We start from the raw sequence: 13,368 nt of genomic DNA, 5'->3' as shown, positions 1-13,368 counted from the left end.
TGAAGTAAGGACAGTCTGGTGGCGCTGGGCCCTTAACCCGGGGGGTCTGGCATTATGAACTCTAGGTGGACGGTGTCGGAACTGAATTGGATTACAGGACACTCAGTGGGTGACCCAGAGAATTGAAGAACTGGGTGGTGTGGAGAAAACCCCACACATTTGGTGTCAGAAGTGAAGTGTTGTGAGCATATTAAGGGGGGAAAAATTAGTTTGTTCCCTCCAGGCTGTCACAAAAGGGCAAATCCTGTAGGATTCTGTTTGTATGAGGTCCTGGATTCAGGGACAGAAGGAACAGGGACAGAAAAAGCAGTGGCTTCGAGGGCTGGGGGAGAGAGACGTGGGGTGCTGGGGGTTGGGGTCACTAGTCAGCAGGCACAGAGTTTTAGTTTGGAAAGGCCAAAAGTTCCGGAGGCAAACAGTGGTGATGGTCGCACAAGGTGAGACTTGTCCACTTAAAATGTTAAATTTCATATTGTGCGTATTTTACTGCATTAAAAAATTTAGATTAAGGGGCGCCTGGGTGGCACAGCGGTTAAGCGTCTGCCTTAGGCTCAGGGCGTGATCCCGGAGTTATGGGATCGAGCCCCACATCAGGCTCCTCCACTATGAGCCTGCTTCTTCCTCTCCCACTCCCCCTGCTTGTGTTCCCTCTCTCGCTGGCTGTCTCTATCTCTGTCGAATAAATAAATAAAATCTTTAAAAAAAAAATTTAGATTAAAATATACGTATTTATCTAGTGGTTTTCCCCCAGAACGTGGTCCACAAAGCCGGGCTTTGGGGACATTTCCACATAACCTTTGGAAGTCCACTATGATCGGGAGGGTCGCCATGCTTGAGTGACTCATAACACAATCCTGCTTTACAGCTGGCTGGACACTGGGGCCTGTTGAAATAAGGTGACACCACCCTGGATCCTAAGGCAGGCAGGCCCACTCTGGTGGATCTGGATCGGAGAGCTGGACACGCTTAGGTTGACAGAAGACACCGCATTAATAACACCAAGAGCACATCGGTCATCTGGGAAAGGAGTGAGGGCGCAGAAGACAAATGATTCTTTTCCTCACTTCTTTTGTGCTGTTTAGTTTCCACTGTTATGAGCAAGCAGCCCTGAAGGGTTGGCTTGCTCGGCGGTAGGAAAGAGAGCGTCCATCCGCTGACGGGCAGGGGGGGCTGAAGGTCCGCTGTCTCTCCCCTCTGCCTTTTCTGCCCACAAGTCGGGCTTTAGGATGTCAGTCACTTGAGGAAAGCGACTGGCACTCAAGAAAACAGAACATTCCCGCAGCCTGGGTAGTGCTGCTGAAAGGCCAGGCTCCTGGTCTTAGAAACCCGTGTCTGTGGGTCCAAGCTGCATGTGCCTTCCGACCCTCAAACTCCTGCAGCTTAGAGGTCCCCACCGTCCCTCTGCAGGAAGAAGAATAAACAAACAGAGTAGAATAACTGTGTAATACTAACATTGAACATTAACCCCATGCTTCCCAAAGATTAGTTTACCATAACAATTGTTATAGGGGTTTCACGTGTCCACTGAAAGGGACAGACAGCATGGCATCTGCAATCGGGAGATGTGGGTTTCAAGGCCGCGTGTTACCTGGCCGATCTCTACCACATATGTCAGCCCCCCACCCCAGACAGTGTCTCACACATCCTAAGATCTCAATAAATGGCAGGTATGTTGTGACGAAAGCATGTGTGTATTGCAGTCTAGAAATTCAGGTTACAGGAAATAGTGCTTGATCTCCCTTAAAAACAACTCCATTAGGATGCTGGGTACCCACTGTCACCAGCATGGTGGGAAATTCCTCCGTTGGCATTATTGGGTTGTCCCCTGACCTTTACAACACCAGAATCTGGAGGCTTATGTGGCCCACACGGGGAGTGCCAGACAATCCCATCTTCCAAAGCAATCTCTTAGTCACATCAGTGACAGGAGCACAGAGGTGCTCCCTCACTCAGAGAACCCCCCCCTTTACATTCACAGCTCCATGGGGTGAGGGCTGGGGGTGGGACATGGAACCAATTCTCTGTCTCTAACAGCTTCTGAAGACTTTGATCTTTCCCCTCTGCACCAGAAGGGGACCCAGGAGGAAAGAGATGCCACACCCAAACAAGGTAATTGGAGGAGAGTTTTAACAAAGAAACTATTTACAAAGCTTTGGGCAGCCATTTAGGGAAACCACTGAAGGGAGGTGCAGAACCTTGGAGCTGGCAACTGTGGGAAGCCATGATGCCCTTCATCCTTCAGTCAAGGAGAAGAAACTGTTACCAGAGCCCAGAGAGGGGCCCCAACAGGTGCTGTGGCCTTCCCCAGAGGGAGACAACTATCCCGCAGCATCCCTGCAGGGAAGATCCAAGCACCAAGGACCTGACCTCACTGTCCTGTCTTCTGATCTCTTGATGGTTCCTTCTATTAGCTAAACCCAAGCAGAAGCCAGAGAACAAGGAAGTTCTTTGATGCTTGTTCACATCAGCCACCTGGGCACAGAGCAGAGGGTCACGGAGCCAAACAGAAGATGTCTCTCGGCTCTTCTACCCCAAGGAGTCTGTCCTAGCATCATCTCTCCGGGAGGGTAAGGTTTTTCCGATGGTTCCACCATGTGGTACTTGTAAATGGTTCTAGAATTATAGGCTTGCTGACCAGATGACAGTCCATTATCTGCAGTAACTGCTGGAGCAGCCCTGGGCGTGGCTTCCTGTATCGATGCAGGGCCTAGGAAGGGCCCCGAATTCTCCTTCAGCTTCTAATTAAGGCTCAACATGCCACCGGTTAAAGTTTCGTCCCTTTGAAAATGTCGATCCCTACCGGGGCACAAGTAACTTGAGGCAAAGAATCACCAAGCTGTTATCCACAATGTGAGCCACGGGATAAAGATTCCAAGAGCAGATCTGGTAGGAATTTGAGGGAGAGAAAGAGAGCCCACAGCCTCCGAAGGGCGGGGGCAGCGCCAACCTGCTGGCATACTGCTGTGCTGCATTTTGGGTGTACTGTTGTCATGTGTCTTGAAGCAGAGTGACGTGTGGGATCCAGGGGATCCTAGCTGAGAAAAGCTTCGGCTGGTTCTCGGCCCCCACATGCTTTCTTCTTGCACCTGTGCTAGCCAACGAGACCCAGAGCCCCCCGTCATTCCTGCGTTAGCTTTCTGACTCGGTAACTGGCTTTATTTCAACACCCAAAGTTGTTCAGCATAAGTCAAGTTCAGAATGAAGAGAGGCCTGGACTCTATCACACCAACAAATGGTGATGCTATTTTTCAGGTTGAAACTTCCCAGAGCCATTCGCAGACGTATTTACACTATGGGACATTTCTGCAGCCTTTCTTGCCTGTTTATGATTCTGGGAAGTGCAGAGGGAATGTTTATGTAGCGATTTCAGTGACAGCAAATGGAGTAGTTAGGTCACAAAAGGTACTCATTTGAAAACTAGGACGGCAGCAAGTATCGAGCTCGTCAGCCTACCTTCTGCGGATAAACACTTTGGAGGCAACACGTTTCATAAACCACTCTCCGTTGCACCCCTGACACACCCTGGGTCCACAGCTGAGGACTTCTCAGTATAGAAAAACAGGGCTCCTTCCCCCTTGCTCTTCCCAGTCTATAAGACTTGATGCTGTCCTATGCCCCCTTTCCCAAAACCGTTCTCTCCGGACTTCTGCCTCTCCTGATCTGCTTTCTCCTCTGTTAAGAGCTTCCTCTCCTGATCTGCTCTTCCTTTTCTGGCTCCCTGACTAGCTCATCTTCCTCTGTCTCGGAATCGACTAATCCAACAAGGGAAAAATCTGTGTGGGGTAAAAGAGACGAGCTCCCTCTAGCTGGGCGCAGGTGAGTAGGCTCCCCATGCCTTCCCAACCAGGGAGGGTGAGGAGGAAAAGGCAGTCCCAGCCGCAGTCAAGCTAGATAGGCCTTACTGGCCCTGGAGACAGATGAGAGGCACATACTTCCTTCTCCAGGCTCCGCAGGACCAGGCATGGCACTCAGGTGGTGGGGAGAGGAACCCCATCCCACTTACAAAACTCAGCTCTGCTAGGTTCCAAGAGTAGCAGAACCAGCTTCACAGAAAGATCAAGCCTGTCCAAAGTGAAGCAAGGAGCACTGGTGACAATGACTGTGGACAGCAGCAGTCTACAGTGAGCAGGACGGAAAGTGCTCCAGACTCCAGGTGAGGTTCTAGGCTCACGCCATGTGGATACAACACATGAGAGATGGTAAGTTCCTCAAGGTGAGGTTCTCCTATCTTGTTCAGAGCTGAGGCCCCAGCATCTCGCCATGGGGCTTGGAACATGGATGAACCTCAGTGAATATTTATTTTTAAAAAAGAGAGTGAAAGAGAATAGTACTGATGGATGAATGAAATTTCATGACCCCAGGGGGCAAAACCCCTGTGAGCATGGGCCTGGGGAGCTGAGATGTTGGCACTGGTGGGGTGGAGTGGCCAGGGGTAAGCTCCTAGAACACTCGGGCCATCTGGGGGTCTCCAGCTTCTTGCTGTCCTGTGCCTACCAGTTGCTGGTTCCTGAGGGGGTGACTCAATGCCTATTTGCTGAATTGAATCAAAATGTTTGTTCCAGACCCATATGTCCTTTGGTTTGTGTCTCTGAGTTTTTGGCAACAGGACCAAGAAACACCTGTCAGCCTTTTCTCTGTGATATTGTGGGAGAGAAGCAAGTGCCGTATCCACAATTCTCCCTGTCACACCCAGTCCTGACCACAGCCCAGATCCTGGGCCCCAGCCCCCGAAAGCAGATGCTGTTCCCTCCTACACATGACTGCTCCGGGGGTGACTGTCAGCAGGCATGGTACATCCTGTCCCCCCAAGATGGTGTGCATGCAGTAGGCCCCTCTGAAGTGGGGGGGGTTGAGTCAGCCTGGAGAAGGGAGAATGTCACACGGGGATGCTTCCAACAGCTCTTCCTGGGGGTCAAGGGAGAACCCCACAGGCTAGTGGACCCATACGCCTATTATGAGGCCCTCAATGCCTTGCCTCAGGTCTGGCTTTGTCCAAGAGGAGCCCCTTCAAGCCTCCCCTACACCGATGTCTTCCCTCGCATCGGGAAGCTGTACGCCCCCACATGGGGGCTGACCTGAGGCCAGAGTCACCCTTCTCAGCAGATGTCTGCAGGGCACGTGCCAGGGAGTAAGCCAGCCAAAACGTGAGGAAGGTGGTCGGAGCTCCCACAGACGGGGCTTCAGGAGGACCATCCAGGAAAAGCTCTGGCACCCCAAGTTCCAAAGAGTAGTCCAGCCTCCGACTCCAGGCTCTGCCCCTGGGTGCTGTCTGATCTAGAGCCTATTCCTGGAAGAGGTACTCGACACAAAAGCTTTGAAACTACCTCAATGTGGGCTATTGTCCAGGTCCTATTCATGGAGGGGACCCCCCTCTAGTGTTTGCACGCAGAAGGGTAGCCTTCGGTACCTGTAGCCCTGGGAGCCCAGTGAGAGGGCAGCCCCTTTCCAATTACACGTATCAGTGGTATGTGCTCCCCTATGGCCGCTCAGGGTTGGAGGTCATTCCTTAAGTCAAATATAATTGAAAAGGAAGGCATCTCAGGACCTACCTATTCTTTACACATAGAGACTCTGTTACGTCCTGGCCAGAGCACAAACGGGCACATCAGGTCAGATAGAGGTGATCTGAGTGTATGGGTATTTTCTGTCACCTCTATGACATAACCTTTCTTATTTTCAGACTCCTCCTTCTTCTTGTGCTTTTTTTTTTTTTCCTTTTCTCTCTTCTTGGCTTACCTTTGCCTTCACAGGGGCACTCAGGGACTCTATCAGCCATACTGTTGATACTGGCATGAGAAAAAAAGCTGCTGACCCCAACATAGGTCTTTCCAAAGCCTGGGGAGACCCCAAGGAGTTCTGTAATCCTAAAATAAATTTGGGCCCATTAATGCAGAAACACAGAAAGTTCTCTTCTGATTTTCAGAAATTTGGAAATGAAATGAAATGAATGTTCTTATTGTAAAAGCAATGCAAGTTCATTGCAAACGATTCAGAGATGACATACACGCCAAAGAAGAAACTAACATCACCACGATCCCATCACCCAGCCGGAAGCACATTTCCACATCCGACGCTTATCCTTTCAGAGTGTATGTGTGAGGGAACTGTGCGTACGTCAAGTTCCCCTTAAAGTTGCCCTGCTTTTTTACTACCAATATGTCGTCATAGGGTTTCTATGTTATTAAATATTCTTCTATGCCATTTCCAAAGGTCGCAGTGTTTCCTCTATGGCTATACTACTCCTCACTTTACCAGTCTCTTTTGTTAGTCATTTTGGTTGTTTCCAACTTTCCCCGATTCTTGAAAGAGCTGTAAGAGATGTCCCTGGAGCTCTGTCTCCGGCCACATCCCCTACTTTTTCCTCAGGATAAATTCCCAGACACGGAACGTCTGTGGGTAACGCAGACGGCAGTTGCCAAACAGCTGACCCTGTTGGCCTTCCCCCACCCTCAGCCCCTGATGAAATGACTTCCAGAAATAAGAAATTTAGGGGTGAATCAGGAATGGTTGCTCCCCCAAATTAGTCCTCTGTCTCCTCTTCTACCATATCGTTTTAAAAAGCTCCATAAGGCTTCTGTGTTAGCTCTATAAAAAGAGGTGATCTGTAGCCCAAGGGTCCCCTTTAATCAGGGGGAGAAGGGAAGATGGGGGGAGAGGGCTTCTCAAGTGCACTCCACATGCCCAGCCTAAAGCCGATCCTTTAGAATCTTCCCTAAATCTTTTTCAGCCAAACAAATGCCCTGAAGCCAGGATAGAGGGTCCGTGTGCTCCCTCCCAGAGGCAGTGCCAAAAATCCACCCCACACCACAGAAGCACTGTGGTATGACCGGGGGAAGTTTCCTTCCCCATCTGGGCCTCAATGCCAGCCCCCTAATCTGAGGGGCTCCCTGCAATGGAGCCGTGGGCAGCCCACCCAGAGGCTCTGCCACTTGTCTGATGAAGTGAGATCCCTTCCCGGCACCATGGCTTTCCCCTTCCACTGCTCTTTGGGATTGGCCTGGGATGTCCTTGAGGCGGACAGGCCAAATGGGGAGCTGGCAGCCCCCGCCCATCTGGGGCCGAGGCTCCTTTAATTTGGATACCTTAGAAGGCTCTCGGGAGCGAGGGGCTGGGTTCTTATCTCCCGAGCTGGGGACAGTGCCTTATTTATAGCCCTGCCGACAAGAGGCGGCAGCTGGCCAGCAGCTGCAGACACAGTTGGGGCCATCCAGCAGAGCGCTTGGCCCTGCGCTGCCGCTGTCCCCTTTGGTCGGGCTGGAGGGCAGAAGACAGGACAGGTAAGCTTTCTCCTCTCCCTGGCCATCCTTCCTTCCCTGTGTCCACACAGGCTTAGCTGCAGCTCTGCAGCCTTCGTGCCCTGGAAGGGAGCCCTCTGGCACTGTGGACCTGTAGACCCCAAGTGCAGACCCTGGTGGCCCTGGCAGGGGGCTCCCCCCGCAGCCAGCTCCTGCCCCATGGCTGTGGGGAAAGGACACAGCCCGCCATCCCCAAATCTACAGCAGGTGCCTCCGGAATATAAAGAACACGGAGAGAACCCTTTGTTCATCTGACCTTCTTGAGCGGGAATCAGGAATTACACTGAGTTCTGAACACCAGAAAGCTTTTTTTTTTTTTTAAGAGGAAAAAGAAAAAGAAAAAAATATATAGAATAAACTTTGGAAGGGGGGAAACCACAGGGCTCTGGAGCTTTTGCTCCCTGACAGAATTTCCGGATGGCCTGGGGGTGAGAAGGGGAATTACTGACGAGTCTGATTACACTGGGAAAGTATGTTTATACAAGCTGACTTGTTAGGGCTGATGGTTCAAAAGGACAGATAGCTGTTGTGTGCTTAAAGGAAATGCATTAATATTTCACTGATTTCTAGAGCAGGATATGAGCAAATGCACAGTGCTGAGTAATGCTGGGGCCAATTGCGTAATAATGTTAATACCGATAGGATGACCTATTACGATAATAGGGGTCATACGTATAAACGTCCTCTAGTCCTACTCTATGCAAGGCCCCTTATCAGGTCCAATCTAATAAAAAATACTACCAGATCAGTTATTTTTTAATAATTCTGAGGTCAAACGATAGTATTAACACCTGCGTTATTGGCTGATGTTATTTTATCATGTGCTTGCTCTGTATGGGTTTGTTCTCGTTTTACTTGTTTCTTGAGGAATGTTATTTGAATTTTGTTTTATTGCTAGGTTTATAACAAGATGTGCTGTAATCAAATCTATTACATTTTGAGATCCACCCCATCTTATGAGAGTTTTTGTTGAAGTAGCCAACTGCTCAACTCACATGGTGATATTTTGGAGGCCTCCTCTAATATTAAGAAAATATTTCAGGGGCGCCTGGGTGGCACAGCGGTTGGGCATCTGCCTTCGGCTCAGGGCGTGATCCCGGGGTCCTGGGATCGAGCCCCACGTCAGGCTTCTCCGCTATGAGCCTGCTTCTTCCTCCCCCACTCCCCCTGCTTGTGTTTCCTCTCTCACTGGCTGTCTCTATCTCTGTCTAATAGATAAATTAAAAAAAAAAAAGAGAGAATATTTCAATGTATAACCTCCATGAAGAGTTGCATAGTCTCCCCTAAAACATTCCCTGCCTGCTCACTCAATCTCTCCTGTTTTTTAATCCATTTTGCACTATTAGATTTCATCATCCCATTTAGTGTTTCCAGAGTTTCCACTGGTTCCAAATCCCTGAGGCTAGGCCACGTCCTACTTCTCTCTGCAATCTGATAGCTCTGAACAGAGGGACCTACACACTCTCTATCCACTGGTGCCTAAAATATTTCATATTTAAAATAGGTGGCCAGGAAACTGAGTTTAAATCATCCTCTTCCCACTGTCAAAAAAACAAAATTCAACTGAGTACATTGGAAAGATCTTATTGGTTTCATTCAATGATGCATGAATCAGGCAGCAGCCCATCCAGAAAGGAGCTCTGAGGGGCTGTACAAAACGGAAGACTTGTGTAGACAGAAGGGAGCAGGAACAAGGAAGTTACAGCAGACTAACAAGTGGACTGGTCATTGCAAGGTCACTTTCCTTTAGAGAATGGCAGGGGGTCTGTCCAGCAGATGACCCAGCTAATGCTGATCAGGTGATTCCCAGTTGACTGGTTGAAAATTCCATTTCTGGAAGAGGCCAAAATTGTAATTAAGTTGGGTCTGTTTGGTGACATGGAGTTTAGTATAAGTGACTCCATTTGGGGCTTGTTGTTTTGTTTTTAACACCACCGAAGAAAGAGGTGCGATTGTATTCATGTGTTTATATGTTTTGTTTTTTCTTATTGTACAAAGATAAGTTCACCATAGAAAATACAGACCAGCAGAGAGAAGAAAATGAAAAATTATGTGTAGTCTTACTACATTTATTGTTTATCTTAACTATTTCCTGATTCCAAGAGGTCCTTGATTTTAAGACCGACCATTAATTCAATACTAGCTTTACAAGAGACGGAAAAAAATTCTAGCTATATTGTCCAGATTGATGTATTTTAAGATGAACCCAAAACCAACAAATTACAAGGGGAACTATAAATTATAATTAAGAAAGAACCGTATATATAATCAGGTTATTTGGTAACCTACTTTTTGTTCAATTTATGATCATTGTCCTTTTACCGTGTATTCAAACTTTAATTCTTTGAAAATTAGTTATCTTTATATGACATTGCGACCTCTTTTATTAGCCAGAATATTAAAATACCCATAATAGTTGGTAATAATACTGCTGGAAAGTTAAAAAAAACATAAACTGAGCTTTAGATAAGCAATTTTTATCAGAATATAACTCGTTTTAAAGTACAATCTGCGAACTTCTGCACTATTACTGCATCCTACTGAATAGTAAAAATATACAACCGATTCGTGCCTTGATCTAATGACCCCGAAAAACTTATTTTACTGATTTTTTTCCTTATCACTGATTCATCAGCCTTTTATCATTTAGTCTCCAATATACCAAAACACGGATGAAAAATAGAAAAGAACTAACATAAATTCTGAGCAATTTGATGTTGACGGATGCATTTCGTAAGTATCATTAATTATCTTAAGTGTAAGCTTGCAAATATCAATTTTAACTTTGAGTACATTTTTACGATTTGGGGCTTTGTTGAATTTAAAAGATCAATTGTAGATAGAAGAGGAATAAAATTCATTTTAACAGAAGACTTTTGTTACAGTTAAAAAGTGATACTGAAAAGTTACACTGAAGTGAAATCATACCAAGCCAACGACTCATAAAATATAGTCCATGTGTTTTACTAAGAAGGCGTGTGTTATTAGATTTTAAGGGGAAAGTGCAAGAATTTCATTTCGGTTTTTAGGAAGTGAGCCTTCTTTCCCCGCCTGAGACCCATCTAATCAGCATGAAGTGCATAGAGGTATCTGAACAGGCAAAAGGAACTATGTTAACGTTAAGTAGAAGGTTCTAGAGTGCTTTCTGCCTGGGCTCAGTTTTGTCTGATAAATCTAGACTAATTTCAAACCGTCGGTCCATGGTTTAGTATGAACACAAAAAAGAAAAATCCATGATGTTGATTATTCTATTTCTAATTCATATCCCTTGTGGTAAACCAAACGGGATAATATGAAGGCACAAAGGGGTGTATGACAACATATATGTATTAATTGAGATGGTTAAAAAATTGTGATACAGCCATTGTATGGAATATATACAATACTGGAAATAAAGTTGGCAAAGAACTTTTAATTTGTAAACACAAAGCTATATTTATGATATAGGATCTTAACTGTGTAATATACATGTATATATATATATTGAAAACATATACCAAAATATACAAAGTTGTTGTTTCTGTGGGTTAAGATTCCTTGTAATTTTATATTTTCTCTGCATTTTAAAGTTTGCTAAATTCCTACACGGAGACTAATCATGGACATTTTTTTTTAATTGCAAAATTCCATGGAAACATAAAGCACTGTAATTATTGCTGCCGATTATAACTATAAATAACCAACCAGAAGGGTAGCCTTTCAAAAAAACAATAGCTACAATTTATTGAATGAGGGCTCTCTCTGGGAACTAGTATCAGTTCAAATAATATTCCCAGCCACGCTACAGGCATTATTCCTATTTTCAGATAAGGAAGCTGGCTGAAAACAGGGTTATCCGCTGCAGAAGATGCAACCGAGTTTAAAGGGGTCTGGCTTTCAGGACCCTCTATTTGGCATTAGAATAACAAAAGAGCAATCTTCAGGCCATATGCAATGAACAGTGTGGTCTGAATGGCAGGCGTGCACCCTGTAAGAATGGTGGGTGATATTCTCGTAGGAAAGACATAGCCGGGTAAAGTGTACACTGACAAGGGCACGGAGCCGAAAGGAAGTAAGGAATTATGAAAGCAGAGACAGGTGGGAAAGAATGTGAAGGATATGGAGATGGGAATAAAGGGGAATCGCCTGCGGACTGAAGGGCGTGTCTTATAGGTACAAGATGAGCTAAATGTGTGCGTAGGGCAGGGAGGGATAGCGGTAATGACCTGGGGACAATGCTGCTCTTTGTTCTCTTCGAACATTTCTACAAACCCACATTTTGTAAGAGGAAATGAAGAGGTGTCCTGGGGCGCCTGGGTGGCTCAACAGGTTAAACATCCGCCTTCGGCTCAGGTCATGATCTCGGGGTCCAGGGATCGGAGCCCCCCATCCTGCTCCCTGCTCAGCGGGGAGCCTGTCTCTCTATCTCCCTCTGCCTACTGCTCCCCCTGCTTGTGCTCTCCTGCTCTCTCTGTTAAATCAATAAATATAATCTTTAAAAAAATAACGAGGAGGTGTACTGGCTCCCCAAAGTAAAAAAAGAAAAACAGACCTCTCTACAAAGAATCCGAATGGGGACTAATTTCCATTCCAAACTTAAAACAGAATGAAGCTCTGGGCTGGAGAGGTAACCGTAGCTGAAGTTTGAGTGCTTGCCTGGGCCAGCACTGCTGGGAGTACTACACGTGTGCACACGCGCTTGTGTGATCCGCGGAGCAGCTCTGGGAGGAGTGCTTCTGGCTTCCGGCTTATAGAAGAGGCCAGCCAGGTGCTGTGAGAAGCAATCAGAACCAGTAGGTGGGGAAGCTGGGATTGGAATCTAGGCCCTACAGGTCCAAGACTGGCAGGAATCCGACCAGAGATTACTGGAAAAGCCTCCACTAGGGAGAAAGAACCTCACCTTACAAATGAGTGAGGACTTTCCACTGACCCCTTGTTTTTCTTCTTAAAATTCTTCCTTTATTCCCAGCGCCTTCTCAAGAGCATGGGAAAGGTGCTAATCTTCTCCGTCAGACCCCTGAAAGCGAGCAGGGTGCCTCGCACACAGCAGTTGCTTAATAGATATTTGCTGGACTAAATTGTTGTATTTAATTCAGGTGGAAAAGGTGTCGAGATGCATAGGAAGGAGCCATAAGTTTTCCTTGTTGGGTAGTACTTTTCCTTCTGTGATACTGGCTTGGAGACAGGTTTGATATTCCTTTCTCATCCTTGATGCACAAGGACGTAATTAATGATTGTATAGTGTCTCTTTAAACGGGATAGTCATTGGGCAATAAACACTAATTTTATGATCAGATACCCTTAAGGAGTAAATTCTTTGCCTTGGAAGTTCTTGCTCACCGCAGCCCGTGCGGTGTGCGCACACGGGAGCACGGCGTGTAAGGGTGAGGTGCGTGTGCTGAGGGAAGGGAAAGACGTGCTGGATGAATTCCAGACATGAGTTTCCTTCTTCAAAATCTCTCCGACTTTGTTCAGAATCTCTTGATTAATTTATTAGGAAACAATAATTCTGCTCTCTTTATTTATTAATTTATTATTATTATTATGATATGTTAGTCACATCCTTAGTTTTTGATGTAGTGTTCCATGATTCATTGTTTGTGTGTAACACCCAGTGCTCCATGCAATATGTGCCTTCCTTACTACCCATTCCCCCAGCCCCCTCCCCTCTGAAGCCCTCAGTTTGTTTCCCAGAGTCCACAGTTTCTTGTGGTTCATTCCCCCTTCTGTTGACCCCCTCTTCATTCTTCCCTTCCTTCTCCTACGGATCTCCCTGGTATTTCTTACGTTCCATAAATGAGTGAAACCGTATGATAATTGTCATTCTCTGCTTGACTTATTTCACTTAGCATAATCTCCTCCAGTCCCATCCACTTTGCTGCAAATGTTGGGTAATCGTTCTTTTTGATAGCTGAATAATATTCCATCGTATATATGGACCACATCTTCTTTCTCCGTTCGTCTGTTGAAGGGCATCTCGGCTCCTTCCACAGTTTAGCTATTGCAGACAATGCTGTTACGAACAGTGCGGTTAATTCTGCTCTCTTTAAATATAATTTAGTGAACAAAAAGCAGGTGAGAGAGAACCATCTCT

The 13,368-nt window shown here is 46.5% G+C and overlaps 1 protein-coding gene across 1 annotated transcript in view; it reads left to right on the top strand.

The window, feature by feature from the left end:
- The first annotated feature begins 7,260 nt into the window (after positions 1–7,260).
- The window catches only part of FHL2 (four and a half LIM domains 2), a 67,941-nt gene continuing 61,833 nt past the window's right edge, over positions 7,261–13,368 (top strand). Inside the window, exon 1 of the mRNA XM_008699090.2 lies at positions 7,261–7,277. The gene's annotated coding sequence lies outside the window, so the exon portion shown is untranslated. The remainder of the gene's footprint in view (positions 7,278–13,368) is intronic.

The sequence above is a fragment of the Ursus maritimus genome, unplaced genomic scaffold, assembly GCF_017311325.1.
Source record: "Ursus maritimus isolate PB19 unplaced genomic scaffold, ASM1731132v1 scaffold_6, whole genome shotgun sequence".
NCBI lineage: Eukaryota > Metazoa > Chordata > Mammalia > Carnivora > Ursidae > Ursus > Ursus maritimus.
This window is presented reverse-complemented; position numbering and strand designations above follow the sequence as displayed.